The sequence below is a fragment of the Chiloscyllium punctatum genome, chromosome 43 (assembly GCF_047496795.1).
Source record: "Chiloscyllium punctatum isolate Juve2018m chromosome 43, sChiPun1.3, whole genome shotgun sequence".
In the NCBI taxonomy this organism is placed as follows: domain Eukaryota; kingdom Metazoa; phylum Chordata; class Chondrichthyes; order Orectolobiformes; family Hemiscylliidae; genus Chiloscyllium; species Chiloscyllium punctatum.
Window position 1 is genome coordinate 43,694,103 of NC_092781.1, and position 18,577 is coordinate 43,712,679.

Sequence of the window (18,577 nt, forward strand, 5' to 3'; positions counted from 1 at the left end):
TCATCTTGATGGGTGGCACGGTGGCACAGTGGTTAGCACTGCTGCCTCACAGCACCAGACACCCAGGGTCAATTCCTGCCTCAGGCAACTGTCTGTGTGGAGTTTGCACATTCTCCCCGTGTCTGCGTGGGTTTCCTACCACAGTCCAAAAATGTGCAGGTTAGGTGAATTGGCCATGCTAAATTGTCCGTAGTGTGAGGTGAAGGGGTAAATATAGGGGAATGGGTCTGGGTGGGTTGCTCTCTGGAGAGTCGGTGTGGACTTGTTGGGCCGAAGGGCCTGTTTCCACACTGTAAGTAATCTAATCTAATATCATTATATATCCACCATTAGCATCGATTCAGTGAAAAGCATCTACAGTGAAAAGTATCTGGAAAACTGTGACCCAAAGAATCCCTTGTGTTCCTGTTATTGATACCAACACACCATTAGGGGGTGATCTCAGCCAAAAGCCCTTCATTGGGTTTCACACATCTACTGGCATGTCCCAATTCTATCTTGTAACATAACCCAATGTCTCCATTACTCCACTGTTGCGAAGTTGTCAGACTCTACATCCAACACCCCTGAATTTCTTATTCCTTCACAGGGTGTGGGCCTTACAGGCTCATTAAGCGTTTCTTGCCCATCAAGAGCAGTTAACAGCCAACAACATTGCTTTGGATTTAGAGTCACCTATTAACCAGATTGGTGTGGGCGGTACTTCCTTCTCTAAATGAGTTTAGTGTTCACGTTGGGCTTTTCCAACAATCAACATGGGTTCCATCTATCATCGTGGAATTCAAAAACGTGCCGCCCAGAACATTATCTGGGTCTTTGGATTCATAGTCTGGCGATAATACTATTACTCTGTTGCCTCCATCAACAGATATTTGCTCCAGTTATTGAATTGTGAAAATCACCACTTAATTCTGCAATCTAACAATCGAGTCCAACCATCTACGGGGCACAGCCGAGGTTGAATCAGTCTTAAAATGTTTCTTTCGTTTAACCACACAATGGGCTCCTCAGCATATTTCCACAATATCCTAAAATCTGGCTGTAGTGCTCCAGAACATCGTCTGCTTCTATACCATCACAGGTAGAATGCATTTGAGACCAAAGTCCACGTTGTTATTCACATTGATTTGACTGTTCCAATGCCTTCCTGTCCAGCCTCAAATACTAACCCTACACCCCATTCCACACACAGAAAAGTTAGATCACCAACAATTCTGCCGGGTGTATACTTGTTCACACCAAGTTCCATCTATGCATTAATTCCACCTCATTGAGCAAATTTCCTCGTGCTCAACAAAGAACAAAACGTCAAAATGTGCATTTGGTTTTTAACTCCTCCACTCCTGATCACTGTAATCGACATTCCTTTACTCTCTGTGACATCTTCACGTTTAACCTATTGCACGCTCAGCTACCTTCTCCCCAGCCTCATTCCCTTCCCATTCATCTCTCCACTCCCGGGGCTCCCAGCTTCATTCCTAAGGAAGGGCTCCTGCCTGAAATGTCGATTCTCCAGCTCCTCAGACGCTGCCTGACCGGCTGTGCTTTTGCAGCACCACATTCCCGATGCTGTCATGATGTCAAGCTCTGACAGTCTCACCTTGCCTCTGTAGTTTAGTGTTCAATGCATGTTGGACTAATTCCGTAATGAGGAAAAAAGCAGTGTGCCCTGATGGAATGCACAGCATCAATGAGCTGCATATTGCTCATGGAGTTCAGCCTGGTAGCACTATTGTTACCTCCTTCTATCACTCAGTTGATTGACTAGGGTTGAGCAATTCCTGGGGTTGAATTTGTTCTGCTTTTGTGGGCTCGACATAACTGGCATATTTTAAAAAGTCTGTGTCAATCTTAATGTTGTGGTCACACTGAACCAGCTTCGCTGAGTCCGATGACCATTCATTGTTATATTTAACAGAGGGGCAGGCTCGAAGGGCCAAATTGCAGGCTCCGTTTGCCATATTTCCTTGCTAGGGATCTTAGAATACTTGCAGACCTGAAAAAAAAATATTCATGGATCAAAGGCCTTATCATCCTTTCGCACTCCTGGCTGAAGACTGCTGGCAGTGCTTCCACCTTACCTTCTGGATGGATTTTGCTGGATTCCAGAATCTCCCACATGACAGAGACAATCGCTGCGACGTTTAGCTCCTTTCCAGACTGTTTTGTTCTGAATGAGGACAGAGTGAGCCTTTTCCCAACCTGGGGTGCACCATGAGCAGGCTCAACACCACCCCTCATTTCCTATTCACATTTGCAGGTGCTGCTGTCAATCCCCAGCCCAGCGTGAATGCACTGTGCAGTGTGAAGCAGCTGGGCAGAAAGGATATTTTCTTGGAGGATCAGAGATTAGCTCAACACGATAAAAAGATTCTTTCAAGCAGCCAATCAGAATTTGATGTGAGTATTTTCCTTATTAGCTATGTCAAACAACTGTGTGTCGTCAGCATTGACACAGCGAATTTCAAAGGTAATTAACTCAGATGATGTAACGTTTGACATGGTGATGAAAACATATTACACTGTGCTTGCTGCAATCGGTGTTTCAGGGAATTTATCACAGTAAGCTTAACTTTTTAAATCACTGTGTGTTGTTGCTTCTGGGTTTGATTCGGTATTGTGCACGTAGTATCTTGTTGCTATTCTAAGCAATGACAGAGTAATGACTATTGTCCTCTTATGTGCAGCGTTAACTTGAAACACCATTACATTGAATACCTCATCCTTCAGCATCCGCACCAAACACAAGCAACTGAAACAGTGAAGACACATTCTTCAGCGATTTCTATCCTCGTCTTTATTCACGGGATCCCCTGCTCCATTTCATGGTTGTACCTTATGATTGCTAAATAGAAGTATATCTTGCTGCACCCTAAACTGCTTTGAAAGGATATTGTCCTTTTAAAGACCAAGAGCTTCATCCACTGAAAGGTATATCCATCTCTTCTTCACTATCTGTCCGTGAATGAAAACAGGTTACTGATCTCAAAACATGAAAGCAATCTCCTCTCTGTATAAATACCTATACCCGGTGAGCTCATCCAATAATTTCTATTTTAGTTTTAGTTTGTCCTACACATTTCTCCTGCAGATGCCTGAAACATTGATTTTCTTGTGCATCAAACAATTAAGATTCTGCAATCGGTGACTGTAGCGTTAACATTGTACGCTGGAGATTTTTGCAGAAGGACTTAGTCATGACATTCCGTGTGTGTCTTACATCTGGAATGACAACCACGAACAGCTGATAATCTCAACATTTAATTCTGATCAGGTTTTGCAATTTCTGTCCTCAAACTGTTAAAATATTAACATTCTAATATCAAAACCAGACTATAAATATTTTATTGATACAGTCATTTATTTTCTCGTAGACCTAACAATGAGATTAAAAGTCACACTCTGACATCATCACATTCTGAAGGTCAAACACTGAATATTAATGCTAACTAATCCCTCAGTGTTCACAGCTGATGTGTGAATCAGAATGAAATAACCTTCATGCGTACCAGTATTGCTGCCTGACCTATAGAATGTTATTGGAATTTTCTGTGTCCATTCAGAAAAGTCCATCCAGACTTTTCAGCTTCATGCAGAGTTCAACCGCTTCAGGTTGTAATCAGTGACTGTTGCCACGGATATCCTTGTCAGAAAGTGCATCAAAATGGCAACGTTGAGTTGGAAATGTGTAGCCAATGCTGTTGTGAAACTGACAAAGGTCGATGCCTTATTAAACAAGAGGAGCCTTACTCACGCAGCAACAGAAAGAGTGCTGTCAGGAAGGATGATTCTGAAAGTTGTTCGCTTGACAGTGAAGGAAGTGTCAAAGATGTTTTAAGTGGGAACTGCTTATATCTTGTTTGGAAACGTGGTTTTCACACGCTTCCGGTATCCTTCCTCATCCAGGTGTTCTAGAAAGCAGTTTCAAAAGTCATGCTCAACAGGTTTTAACCGGTTACTTCAGTGCATTGCATTGATGTTAATAATGCTGTCATTACACAAGTCGCAGAGTGAGAGAATGCATAGCCTGGTCGATGTACTGTCTCTCTGATGGCCTGTCTAATCCTATCCTGTGTCGTGTTTCCTGACATTGATTGGTGCTTCACTCATCCAATTAAGTGGGCAGTATGCTATCACAGACCTGAGTTGTGGTAATGAAACCATGGGCGTCATTTGGGGTTACAGGACTTGCATCCACTCACAGATCTGCGTGTATATGCATCGAATCTTTTTTTCTGAACTTACTTTTTTTCTCATGAAATGTACAGCAATTCCAGTTTCAATTTCTAGACAATAATTAAACCTAGATATGAGGACAGAATTTCCTGCGTGCATACAAATTGCGCTTCGAGCGTTATTTAAAAATTACAAGTTTTACTTTATGGCACAAGGCTTTTGCTGCACTGTGTTTCCCTTTTTTGTTCTTGGAATGTTCCTCCTCACAATGATAGGTGGACTTCAAATTAATGCCACAATGCAGTTTTAGGAGGGTGATAAACCACTATTGTAGCAAATTCTAAAAACCAAATAGCACACTGTTGTTCTGACATTTTTCCAGATTTAGCAAATCAAGTTGAACGTTTCTGGTAGCAGGATCTGACTATTAAGAAAACTGTGTCCCGAATCTGGAATTTGAAGCATTGCCTCAGGTCTCTGACGGTTTTCGGTATCGGGTCTATTGAAGTACTCTTTCTCTGCCTGGCCAATGCTGACTGGAGATGCCAGTTTTGGATTGTGGTGGACGAAGTTAAATTCACACAACATCAGATTATAGTCCAACGGGCTAATGTCGTAGCACTAGCTTTTGGAGAGCTGTTCCTTCATCAGATAGCTTTTGGAGAGGATCGTAAGACACAGAATTAACAACAAAAGATTACAGTGTCATGAAAGAGAAAAGATGAACTGAACAAACCGTGATCTTTGTTAAGTCTTCCATCTTTTCGAATGGCTTGCAGGTTTCAGTTCATTAACATGGAAATCCCAGAAATTGTATTCAGTCACGTTCCCGAGATAACTTAAGAATTTATATTTAAAATAAGCTGAAATCTCAGCTCAGGCAATGCATTAAAGCTGCAAGGTTAGAATCTGTCTTTATCCCAAACTTGAGTTGGACTGGTTGTATTTCCACAGTAGGAGTTTATAGAATATCACATGAATTGACTGTCTGCATTTACTGCCCACAGAATGTGTGCGTTTTGAGCAAAATAGAATAATACCTGCATGTATAATTCTGAAAATGCAAATTCAACCCATCAACTTATATGTGTGTGCCTGTCCATGAGAGATGGAGTGTGTGCATGTAAGTGTGTGTGCTTGTGAGTGACTTGAGAGAGTTTGTGTTTGTGTGCATGTCTGCTGCGTAAATTGTGCGTGTGTGTGTAATGGAGTACAAACCTGTAAGAGGGTGTGCACGTAGTTTTAATGTGATGCGCATATGTGTGTGTGTATGAGAGAGAGCGTGTGTCTGACAACTGGTCTGCGTGAGTGTGTGAGTATGTAGGAGCTTGTGCGTATGTGTGCTTGTTTGTGTGTGTGAGAGAGAGTGCAGGGTGTAGTGTGACATGAACCCAAGGTCACGTTTGAGGCTGTCTTCATAGGTATCAAACTTTGCTATCAGCCTCTGCTCTGCCATTCTGCACAGGTGCATATACCAAAGTCCACCTTGGAAGATGGTCACCCAAATATCCGAAACTGAATGTCCCTGTCTGCTGAAGCATTCCCTGACTAGGAGGGAACACACCTGTATGGCGGTTGTTGCGCAGTGCCTCTTCAGCAGTTGTCTGTTTGGTGTCGCCAATGTACCATGCTTTGGAATGTCCATGCTAGTAGCGTACGAAATAAGCAATATTGGCCGAGTCACGTGAGTGCATACCTCGTACATGGGGGGTGGTTTCCTCACGTGTGATGCTGGTATTCATGTCGATAGTCTGACACGTCTTGCAGTACTTGCCATGACAGAGTTGTACGGTGTTGTGGTCGATGTTGCCTTGAAAGCAGGGCAATTTGCTGCAAACAATGGTTTTGGTGCAGCAGGTACTAAAGCCGAGAAGGTGCTGACCCTCATCGATAATGTGTACCAGGCTGCGAAGAATATAGCATAATTTCTCTGCTCTGGGAAGTACTGGACAATCCTATCGGTTGCATCCCATGTCTATCTCCTAATGAGGTCATGACAATATCTCGTTGTGGCATGTTAGAACTGGCTTTCAATGAGTGAACATTGTATCCTGTTCTTATGAGGGAGTCCTTGAGCATCTTCAGACGTCCGTCGCATTCCTCCTCAACTGAACGGATCCTGTCTGAGCTGAGAGGTCACCTTTCTTAAAACAAAACCTCAAGCTGTCTCGAGAATGCAACTTCAAAGAAGTTCTGTGGTTTACAAATTAATGAACAAACCTGCAAGCCTTTATAACAGATGAAATACTTTGCAGCAATCTAGGTTTGTCAATGTATCATTTCAGTTGCATGACTCTGTAATCTTTTGCTATTAATTCTGTATCTTATGATCCTTTTCAAAGCTAGCTGATGAAGTAGCATCAGTCCAGTAAAGGCATCTCTTATGCAGTGCTGATCATTCCTCAGCAGCGGAATCTCGTGAGATTGGAAAATTCCAGCCAAGTGGTTGAACGAGAATTTCAAATTTTGGATGTAGGTTTGCTGAGCTGGGAGTTTCATTTCCAGACGTTTTGTCACCCTACTTGGTAACATCTTCAGTGGGCCTCAAGCAAAGCAATTTACATGATTCCTGCTTTCTATTTATATGTTTGGGTTTCTTTGGGTTGGTGATGTTATATCCTGTGATGATGTCATTCCCGGTGGTGATGTCATTTCCTGTTCTTTTTCTCAGGCGGTGGGAAATAGGGTCTAATTCGATGCGTCACCCCCTGAGAAAAAGAACAGAAACTGAGATCACCACAGGAAATGACATCACCACAGGAAATAACACATCGCTAACCGAAAGATATAAATAGAAAGCAGAACGCATGTACACTGCTTCGACTGAGGCCCACTGAAGATGTTACCTAGTAGGGTGATGAAACGTCGAGATATGAACCTCCCAGCACTGCGAGCAAACCTACATCCAGAACCTCAACGTGAGCTACGAATATTCTCAAAACTTGCAAAGTCTAATTTTGTCACCCTCATTAGAACAGTTCACACTCTGTCGCAGTTGGGAGCTTTCTGTTGCTTTCTCTTCATAACCCCGGATTAGTATGTAAGAAGGTATTAATCATGGATGTGGATATGTAGTGAACTTGATGAGATTTTGACGGACTTGATCACGAATTGTTTTAACTCTTGCATTTGAATTTCAACCCTGCCTTTCTTACTCACTCGAAAATTATTCTGACCAACAATTTTCTTACTCATTTCTCATTAATCTTTTGCAGTTAATCTGTTAGCCATTGCGATGCTGGCCCGAGGGAAAGTGTGACCCTTCCACTTGGACAACATATTACCTGGTGGCCATGGCCACAGCAGATCGCTTTGCCATCATCACTGAGGTCATATTGAAACAGTTCAAAAATGTTTTTTAATTTTTTTTTTCTGGACATCACTCCGGTGTGCAGCATTATATATTTTCTAGCTCGTGAAGCAACAGACTGTTCCATCTGGTTGGCCGTTACTTTTAACCTTGATCGATTTATGGCCATTCGTTACCAGAAGCTGAGAATTGCCAGACTGAAGTTCTGGCAACTGCAGTTCTGCTTTTCTCCAAAACGTGTTTTTGTTTAAGCAAATATTCGCTTCTACTTTGTGTAAGAACCTGGAAGGAATGTTGACAAAGTATCATTGTTCTTTTAGAGAAATGCACGTTTTTGTATTAATCCTGGAATTTAGATTTTTGACTGGCAAAATACGATTTTAACACCAAATCTCCCATTTGCTCCTATTATATTCCTTATTGCTCTTACTGTAATGTGAATTTTATTGACTAGTCAGGGTCACAAGTAACTGAAGGTGTAGATCAAGAGCCAGTGTCACAGAGACCCAGAGTTGGAGAGCAGAAGGAAATCAGTAGTTTTCCTCTTCACCATGTGTGACAGTTTCATAGTTCTGTGGCTGACCGATATTATAGAATAGAGATCATAGAACATTACAGCACAGTAGAGGCTCTGTGTACCGACCTGTGGAAGCAATCTGAAGTCTATCTGCCCTATACAATTTCATTTTCATCCATATATTTGTCCAATGACCATTTAAAAGCCCTTAAAGGTGGTGAGTCTCCTGTTGCAGCAGGCAGTGTGTTCCACGCCCCGACTACATCCTGAGTAAAGAAACTATCTGCGACATCGCTCCTATACCGATCATCTCTCAATTTGCAGCTATGTACCCTGGTGTTAGCCATCACTATTCGAGGAAAACGGCTATCACTGTCCACCCTTGCTAACCTTCTGCTTATCCCATATGTCAGAATTAAGTCACTTCTTAACCTTCTCTCCAACTAAAGTAGCCTCAAGGCCCTCAGCCTTTCCTCATAAGACCTCTATTCCATACCAGGCAACATCCAAGTAAATCTCCTCTCAGCCCGTTCCAGAGCTTCCACATGCATTCCGCTAATGCATTGACCAGAACTGCATGCAATATTCCAAGTGCGGTCGCATCAGATTTTTGGACAGATGTAGCATGACAATGTGGCTCTGAAACTCAATCCCTTTACCAATGAAAGCTAACACATCGTATGCCTTCTTCTCAACCCTGTCAACCTGGGTGGACACTTTCAGGGATCTCTGTACAGGGACACTGAAATCTTTCTGCTGCTTTGCACTACCAATAAACTTACCATTAGCCCAGTGCTCTTCATTTCCGTTACTCCTTCCAAACATATATTACACATATTACAGATTCACAAGCGTTAATCTCAGTGATTATGTTGTGTCTTTGTGTATATTTGGAGAAGCTGGGTGGAAACGGTGCAACTTAAATTGCTGCAGATACATTTATTTATCGGGTGACTCAGTCCAAGTCCGGAAAACAGCACAAAAGTGCGGTGAACCATCCACTGACAGCAATTATTCGATTAATTAATAAAGACATTATACTATGAAAAGCCCTTTGTTTCCACTCCATCAATCAACTGAAGTGTGCACTGTGAAGGAAAGAGATACTGCGTTGGGGGAGGGTCGTGGTTAATTGGTGTTTGACTTCTGGTAATGTGAGGTACAAGCGCTTGCGCAGTGATCCAGAAAGCTGGGCAACGCGATTGTGCACGAGGGACAACCTGGCAGCTGTTTCACATCAACCTGGGTGAACAGGGATAAATGGTTTCTTGTCCTCACTTGATGTGAAGGTGCTCCCAAAGCGAGGCAATTCTGCACTTATTAGCCAACCTGGTTTGCTCACAACTCGACAATTCAGTGTCCCTCTTCCAATGAAGCGGTTTAGGTCATTTAAAAATGCAAATGTGTGACTGTTCACTGTTATATAGATAGAGGACGCTTGAGATTTTTATTTACATGTTAAGCAGATTCGTTTCCTTAAGGTGGATGGAAAAACTTGTCTTCACAACATACAACACAGTTTGAGAAATCTTAAAATGTTCTGAAATTTACAAATATGTCATGCTTTTACTGATGATATTATTTTGTTTATTTCAAGTCAGGAGAAGAGACAAATTTGTTTTTTTTTCCAGATGTGTACTTTTGATTCAACGGACTCTTATCAATCGTTTGCAGGGAAAGTGTGAAGATTTCTCACAGAGAATAAAATACCATCACAAAACCGATAAGTCAGCTTCCAATAATTCAAATACTGCTGACCAAGCGGCCCAGATCTGGGATTTGAACAAAGTAATCTTCTAATAACATAGACGAAAAAGAAAATGCGAATTACGGAAATCAGTGGTTTAAAAAAAAACGAGATCCTGCTTGACAAATTTCAGCAAGACTGGTGAATTCCCTGAAGACTCCTCAGATTTATGAGACAGAAAACATCAACTCTGTTTATCAACAGGTGCCGCCAGACTGCCTTAGGTTCTTCAGATATACCTGTTTGCATTTGAAAAATAAAATTGAGGTAACGGATTCTCTGAAATACTCTATACTCAGTTCGAAGAAAATAACCATATTGCTTGTCTGGAATTATTCTGATCAATTGGAAATTGCTTTTCTTCAAAGAATATCCAAACTAATCATCATTCTTTTTTTGGTCCCGAACCGAAAGCAAGCCTCAGTGATTACAATGACTGTCATATATCAGCACCGGACTAAACATCTTCCTGCACACAACGTTAAAATAAACTGGATTGGTTCAACGTTCCAGGAGTTTTGAAACCCGTTGTAAATTTGAAAAAGCTCAAGTGTCACTGAAGAAATACCAAACTCAACTGATCTTATAGGAGAGAAAGTAAAGGAGAGGGAGATCCTTTCAAAGCAATGCCCGTGTCGAAACTTTCTGCACATTTAACTAGTGAGCAAGAATGGCACAAATGATGGAATTAATAGCAAATTCCCAGCCTCATCCAATTCTTCTCAATTCTGACATTTTAAAATATCATCTGAAAATACATACACGAATCCAATAATTCAGGACGATGCCACTGTTTCAGATTAGCTTTCTAAAATGTGGCATTGCATGAGAAGACTTGCCTTCCACTGCAACACTGGGAGGACTGACACACTATGAATCTATTACCCCCAGTCATGATTAAGATTGCTTTCACTACCCTGACAGGATTGAGGTTGTCCTCTTACCACCTAACATAAGGAAAGTTGCAACGTCCAAAGCCATCTCCAAACCAGAGGAACGAAGGAACAGAGACGTGTGGCATAATTTACAGTGGAATGACAGTGAAGTCAATCCTTTTAATTGTCCTTCTAAGCATTTGCTGGAAATAAACGTGTCTCTGCGATCTCAGGCATGCAAAAGTCCTCTGAACAACTCGTCCAACAACTCCACCAAAATATATCCATCACCATTCAAGACAGGTTGTGTTATCACTTCAGACTTTAGACCTTATACATTGGTTTGTTTAATTCAAATATCGAGAAAAGACAGATTTTTCTTTTTTTAGATGCTTATTCTTGATTCAATGGAATCTGGCAAATTATTTGCAGGGAAACTTGAGGGCGGCTCTGTCTCACACCTCCTGCTTCTACTGTGCAACATGCAAGTAATCATGCTCAGTACGTTCGCCAGTTTGATACCACATTGACAGCTATGTTTGCTGCTGCTTCTAGCATGTGTCATAAAACTCTCCATTGAACCAGGATTGATATCCTGGCTTCATTGGAGATATGCTGAGGCAGGATTTTGAGACTGGAGATTATGCAAGAGTACAATTCTGCTGGTTTTGATGATCAGTAGCACTTTAGCGGATTTTCAGTCTTGAGTTGCCAATTCTGTTCAAAGTGTGTTCCATTAAGCACAGTGAACATGCCATGCAATACATTATATTGACACAAGATAAAGCGAATGATTAAACATCACACACCAATCTGTCACATTCAGGTCTGTCACACTATATCTGTACCTGAAAATGTGATGCTGGAAAAGCGCAGTAGGTCAGGCAGCATCCAAGGAGCAGGGGGATCGACTTTTCAGGCATGATCCCTTCTTCAGGAATGAGGAAAGTGAGCCAAACAGGCTAAGATAAAAGTTAGGGAGGAGGGACTTGGAGGAGGGGCGTTGGAAACACGACAGGTGGAAGGAGGTTAAGGAGAGGATGACAGGCCGGCGTGGGGGTGGGCGCAGAGAGGTCAGGAAGAAGATTGCAGGTTAGGAAGGCGGTGCTGAGTTCGAGGGTTGGGTCTGAGACAAGGTGGGGGGAGGGGAAATGAGGAAACTGGAGTAATCTGAGTTCACACGTTGTGGTTGCAGGTTTTCTAGGTGGACGATGAGGCGTTCTTCCTCCAGCCATCGTGTTGCTATGGTCTGGCGATAGAGGAGTCCAAGGTCCTGCATGTCCTTGGTGGAGTGCGAGGGGGAGTTGAAGTGTTGAGCCATGGGGTAGCTGGGTTGGTGATACACCAAATCTGTTACCCTACCATAAATCTCCTGGATATTTGCATCATTTTATGTATCTTTCCACTCATGTGCATCGTTTCTGTGTATTTTGAAATTCCTCATAGGTGGTAAGGTGCTTCGGCCAGGAATTTTCTCACGCTCTTTGTACTGCTCAGAAGTGCCGACAAGCTGATTGTCTGGGATTCTCTGCTGTTCATGCGATTTCGATAAGCCAACAATATAATTCGAGAGCAAATTACAGTTTTCCGGTGCAGGTAATACCCAATTCTGCCATGGCGTGCTGAAGTCATGGAATTACATTTTAGCAATTGCCTGTCTCCGATGGATGCAAGATTTTAAAAATTAAGCGCGTGCTGGCAGGAATAGTCTTTCATTTTCAACTATGTTGCATCCATTTGAAATATTTCATGATTCTGCTTTGAAAGTTCTGATAACCATAATTGTAAAGAAGATTTGTGCAGAAATATCGTGCTAAAAAACTTTACTACTCCTATCTATCTATCTATCTATCTATCTATCTATCTATCTATCTATCTATCTATCTATCTATCTATCTATCTATCTATCTATCTATCTATCTATCTATCTATCTATCTATCTATCTATCTATCTATCTATCTATCTATCTATCTATCTATCTATCTATCTATCGATCTATCTATCTATCTATCTATCTATCTATCTATCGATCTATCGATCTATCGATCTATCTATCTATCTATCTATCTCTCTATCTATCGATCTATCTATCTATCGATCTATCTATTGATCTACCTATCTATCTATCTACATATATATCATTCATAAGTCCAAAGAGACGAAGTACTAGAGACGGGCTGTTCAAAAATAGATACTTTGAACAATTAGCTGCTAAATGAACTCCTGAACTTTGGCTGCTGTTTTGGTAACACTTCAAACTCAACCAATCAATTTAAATTATTCCCACAATACGTAAATCCAATTGAAGTTGTAAGTATTATATGGATGAGATCCAACCAATGAGAGGGAACCGTGTTGGAAGTATAAAAACACAGGTATTTTGAAAACCTGTCACACAAACTGCCATACACCGAGAGAGCTCACTGTCCATCTAATATGAAAAGTTCTAAAAGTAACCAGATGGCACTATCTATCAAAGGGTACATTTACCAGTTTTTAAAAAAAATCTCAAAGCAAAAAGGACGAAGACAGCAAAGTTGGGAAGACAAGGAAGGAAGATTGAAGAGAGATGAGAAGACCATCTGCATGAACTCTGAGAAATTAAGTTAATGTTACCTTTAATATTTGTGTTATTAGAACAGCATTTTTATTGAATTGTGGTCAGAAAGTTTTGAGTTAAGAAAAGTCAGTTTGGAATTGATTATACTTGTTGGTTCACGTTCACTATCAGAGTTAGGAAAATAAATTATTATTTCTCTTTAAATAGTGGAAATTATTTGTTCTCTTTCACTTATGCACGCATTTTAACATTTAACGAGGCGAGGTAATCTTCTCTGGTTGTTTGGTTGAAATTAATAGAGGGGTTCATCCTCTGTGTGTGGACAGTTTGAGCTCATCATCCAGAATTTGGGCAGGTTTGGAGCGATCCATTTTGGGATTTGGACAGGGTTAGATATATTTAGGCGGATGTGGGCCGATTTCGACAGATTAATGAACAGCTTTGAGATGTGAAAGCTCCCAGAAAATTTAATCACACTGTTCGATTACTGTGCTGGAATGTAAAATAAAATTTAGGCGAGAAAAATTTGTTTAATTTCAGATGCTTCCCTTTGGTAAGCTTATAAGTGAGAGAAATGACACTTTCAGTTACTGAGTATATTCTGGGCTTTGAAGAAGTGACCTAGGGAGTTTTATAAGCCGTGAGCAAGGAAAAGCTGCTACAGTTAGCAGACAGATAGAGCTGGACTCGCCTGTGTCTCGGGAAAAAAAAAGTGATGTGGGCATTACCGGAATAGTTCAATATTTACGTCTGCTGGAAAGGCCATTTACAACTTTGGAAATGGCTAAAATTCAATGGCAGATGAAACAGCTTGAGATAGAGGAGAAAGATAGTGAGAAAAGATTCTTAGGCAATCGTGAGGAACGCAGATCCTGGAGATTACAGACGAGAATGTTGTGCTGGAAAAGCACAGTCAGGGAACTTCGAAGGAGCCAGAGAATCGACGTTCCAGGAAATGAAGGGTTTATGGCGAAAATGTCAATTCTCCTACTCGTCGGATGCTACCTGACGTGCTGTGCGTTTCTAGCACCACGCTCTCCACAGAAAAAATCTCAGCAAAGCAAAGACCCAGACAGAGAAAGAGAGAAGAAATTTTCAAAATGTAAGAACAGCCATGTTAGAAGATCAAGGAAAAGAGAGAAGTTTCCCAGCTTGGCAAAAAGTGAAAGAGATGGAGAAAAAAGAATTTGAACTCCGGAAATAGCAAAGTGAACACGAAAGTCGGTTTAGAACGATGAAACTATTCGGCAAACTTAGGGCAGTGGAGAGTGACGATGAACAAACCCATCTTAGACAAAAACATGGTAGGGATATCATATTTATAAAATTGGCTAGGCAGATGTGGTGCCCAGAGAACGCATGTGTAATGCTGATTTACAGGAAAATCGGCATTTCAGACGAAATCCCTTCATCAGAATTCTTGATGAAGGGAATTTGCCCGAAATATCGATGTTCCTGCTCCTTTGATGCTGCCTGACCTGCTGTGCTTTTCCAGCACTACTCGAATGTTGACTCTAATCTCCAGCATGTACATTACTCACTTTCACCTCATACTGAATAATGCTGTAGGCAGGGCTGGTGAGATATGCGCAAGTCTGTCATGGGGGTCCAGAGAGTATGCATTTGCCAAACATGTTATTTTGAGTGTTTATGAATTGGTACCAGAACCATATAGACAACAGTGTACAAATATAAAGATGGAACCAGGTCGGACTTACCTTGAGATCTCAAGAGTTAAACATGGAATTACGATAGATGTGCAACTGAAAAATAGACAAGACACATAAGGCTGTAAGAGAGATTGTTCGGTGGGAGGAGTTTAAGAGCTCACTTCCAGAGGTGATAAGAACTTATGTGGATGAAGAGATGGTTCAAAAAGTGAGAAGAGTGTCTCGGATGGCAGACGAACATTCATTTTTGCAGACGGTAAAATTTAATTTCCAACTGGAATTTCACCCCGGGAGGGATATTAATCAGAAGAAGGGGAGATCATTTACTCCAAAACAAAGAGCGAATTACCATGGAAATACTTATCACCCGAGAAGAAGAATCCCAAGGAATTGAAAAGGAAGTGAAAGTCACCAGGTGTTTCCACTGTGGTAAAGTGGAAAATGTTAAGTACTAGTGCTGGTCGTTAAAGAAAGCCACGAGAGAAATAGATGGTGTAAAATAGGCTAAACCAGTGGGCTTAGTGGAAGTCGTCAAGGAAACCCGAAGTAATGTCGAGGAGCTACAAGAGAGTGCAGAGCCTCGGCAGGGGCTGGGTATTGAGATAACGCCTGGTCTCTATAAAGACTTCAACTCCATTGGGTAAAGTTTACTCTGGAAGAACGGTTGGTTGGCGGGGGGTCGGGTGCGGTGTAGTGGGGAAAGGAAAGAAGTGACAATGTTGAGAGATACGGAATCTGGTCAGTCTCCAATAGTAAACTGAATGTATCAGCACTCTTTCTGACTTGTTACGCAATTGGATTGGATTCCATTCCCTATAGAGCGGAAACATGCCCTTTGGCTCAACAAGTCCACACCGACCCTACAAAGAGTAATCCACCCAGAACCATTCACCTACTCCCCACTAATGCACCGAACACTATGGGCAGTTTAGCATGGCCAATTCACCTGACCCGCGCATCTTTGGACTGAGGGAGGAAACTGTAGCACCCGGAGGAAATCCACGTCGACACAGGGAGAATGTGCAAACTCTACACAGACAGTCACCCGAGGCTGGTGCTGCGAGGCAGCAGTACTAACCACTCAGTCACTGTAGAATACAGGGATAGAAATGTAACATGTCCCTCTAACAGATCATATTGGAGTGCCAAATCAAGACTTGGGAAGTAACGTTTTGGGAGTGATTGGCAGACTGTTAGTTCCAGAAATACGGCTTATTTTGGGAACGACCCGACAGGATTCAAGGTGGGGGTAATGTTCCTTGTCATGCAGAAAATCGAAGGAACACCAGGGAACTGAGTAGTTCAAAGCAAAATTATTGGAATTATTCCAGGCCGTGTAGTAAATAGATCCCAATATGTTAAGTTACAGCAAGAACGAAAAGCTAAAGAAACAGATTAAGAATTGATCTTCAGTTAGGTGACACCCTGCTTGATGTCATGGTACAGCAAAAACCAGAATAGATAGAGGATCAGGCAGAGTTGCTTTGTCCTGAAAAGCAAATGGACTTACAACCGAAAAATGAGACGGTAACAGATCTATATCATGGTGCATACTCAGAAAAGGAATCAGAATGTATTCCCCAGTTTTATTATCTTAAGGGCAGAATTCGAGGGGTAAAATGTACATAACAGCAGGTTCATGCAGAGAAGAAATGGGCGGAGTGCACCAGATTGTGTTGCAATTATCATATGTTCAGGAAACATTGCGAGTAATGTCCGAATCACCTGTCGGAGTTAATCAAAGTGTGAGGACGATGCAGGCTACGTCCGTTGTCCTGCACTGAACAAGAAGGTTGGTAAAATATGCCATAAGTTCATCCATGCCAAATGGTGGGGAAGCCATAGGCAATTACAAAACCAGCACCTTTGTTGCTAATTGCCACTTTTTCAGAACATTTCACACGGGTTATACGCTTAATTGCGTATGTACCCTCTCTAAAACTAAAAATGGGACCCAGTACTTACCAACCGTAATGGCTGTGTCTCCCCGTTTTCCGTAGGCAATTCCATTACCTACTGTTACGTCAAAGGCCATTTTGTTTAGATGGTATGGGCTACACAGGGAGATTCAGTTACTCCAATGGTCGAAATTTACTGCTAAACTATGTATGAAAATCATGGATAGATTAGACATGCAGCATGTTCAACCAAGCGTGTACCATCATGGAGGCTTGGGAACGTGGCTTCAGAACCTGAGGATAATGTTAAAAGTGTACTGTCATTCTTTCCCGAATGATGGGGATAAATGCATCTCCTTCATCTTGATTACCATTAGAGATGCTCCAAACGAATCTACTTAGTTTACTCCCTTTGAGTCAATATTTGTGTATGAAGTGAGAAGACATTTCAAACTAATAAAGAAAACAATTGACAGGACCGACATCAGAGATTTCACATTTACATTGTATATCTAAAGTGAAGGAAGAAATTAAATCGAATTAGTGAATTACCTGAAGAGGGGAAAGCACAGACGGAAGCAGGAGGCAGACAAAAGAAGCTCGAAACTTAGTACGTTTTCCCATGGGTATTGTTACAAGTGAAAGGAGAGTCCTTCAAAGCCAGATTGAGTGGCCCCTAACAAATTGAGAAGAAGTTGAGTCAGACAATCAATCTGGTAAAGATGTCAGACAAAAAGAAGCTCTATCGGATGTAATGTGAGTATGTTGAAACCTTACAAGAAAAGGGACAGGGAACTGAAGAAACCGGTCTTAGTTGCTGCCCTGTATAGAGAAGCAATCCAGATGGCTTGGATGTTGATGTGCATCAAAATATGTAAAATAACGAGGAATTCCTTGAAGAATGGGATACGATTTTGAGATATCTGTCCCAGGAGGAAAGAACGAAATGAAAGTTTAGTTGCAACAGTCTGAGGACATCCGCAGGAACAAAATGGGGAGGACTAATTCTATTGTCCAACATGAGCTGGAAGTAGGGAATGTTTTTATTCCCAAAATGACAACACCCCAACAGGTTAACCTTGTCAATGCCCGGGGTAAGCAATGTGACCTGTATATGGCACAAAGTTTATCCGTATTGCTCAGAAGGTAAGGGGGAAGAGGCGCAGAGCATAAGTAATTGGGGACAGCATAATTCGGGGGACAGATAGGAGGTTTGCCTTGGTGTGTTGCCTCCCAGGTGACTGGGGTCTTGATGTCTCTGCTCGAGTTTTCGGAATACTTGACGGGGAGCGGGAGCAGCGCCAATTTGTGGTCCACATCGGCACCAACGACATAGGTATGACGAGAGATGGGGATTTAAGTCAGAAATTCAGTGAGCTCGGAGGGAAGCTTAGAGCTAGGACAGGTGTAGTTGTTATCTCTGTTTTATTTTCCATGTCCGGAGTGGTGGGGTGAGGAATAGGTAGAGAGAAGTGATAGGCCTCACTACAGATGAAGAGTTTTCGCCTGAAACGTCGATTTTTCTTGCTACCTGATGCGACCTGCTCTGCTGTGCTTTTCTAGCACCACTCTAATCTTGACTCCAATCTCCAGCATCTTCAGTACCCACTTTGGCCTCGAGGGAGGAGTTGGATATATGGCTAAGTGACAGTGTAGGAGGGAGGTTTTGGATTCCTGATTACTAGGGGCTCGTTTTGGGGTAGGTGGGACCTCTAAAACTAAGCCAGAGAGGGCACAAATATTCTGGGGGGTGCTTGGGGAAATTTGCTAACACTTTTCAGGTTGGTTTGTACTAATTTAGCAGATGGATGGAAACCTAATTT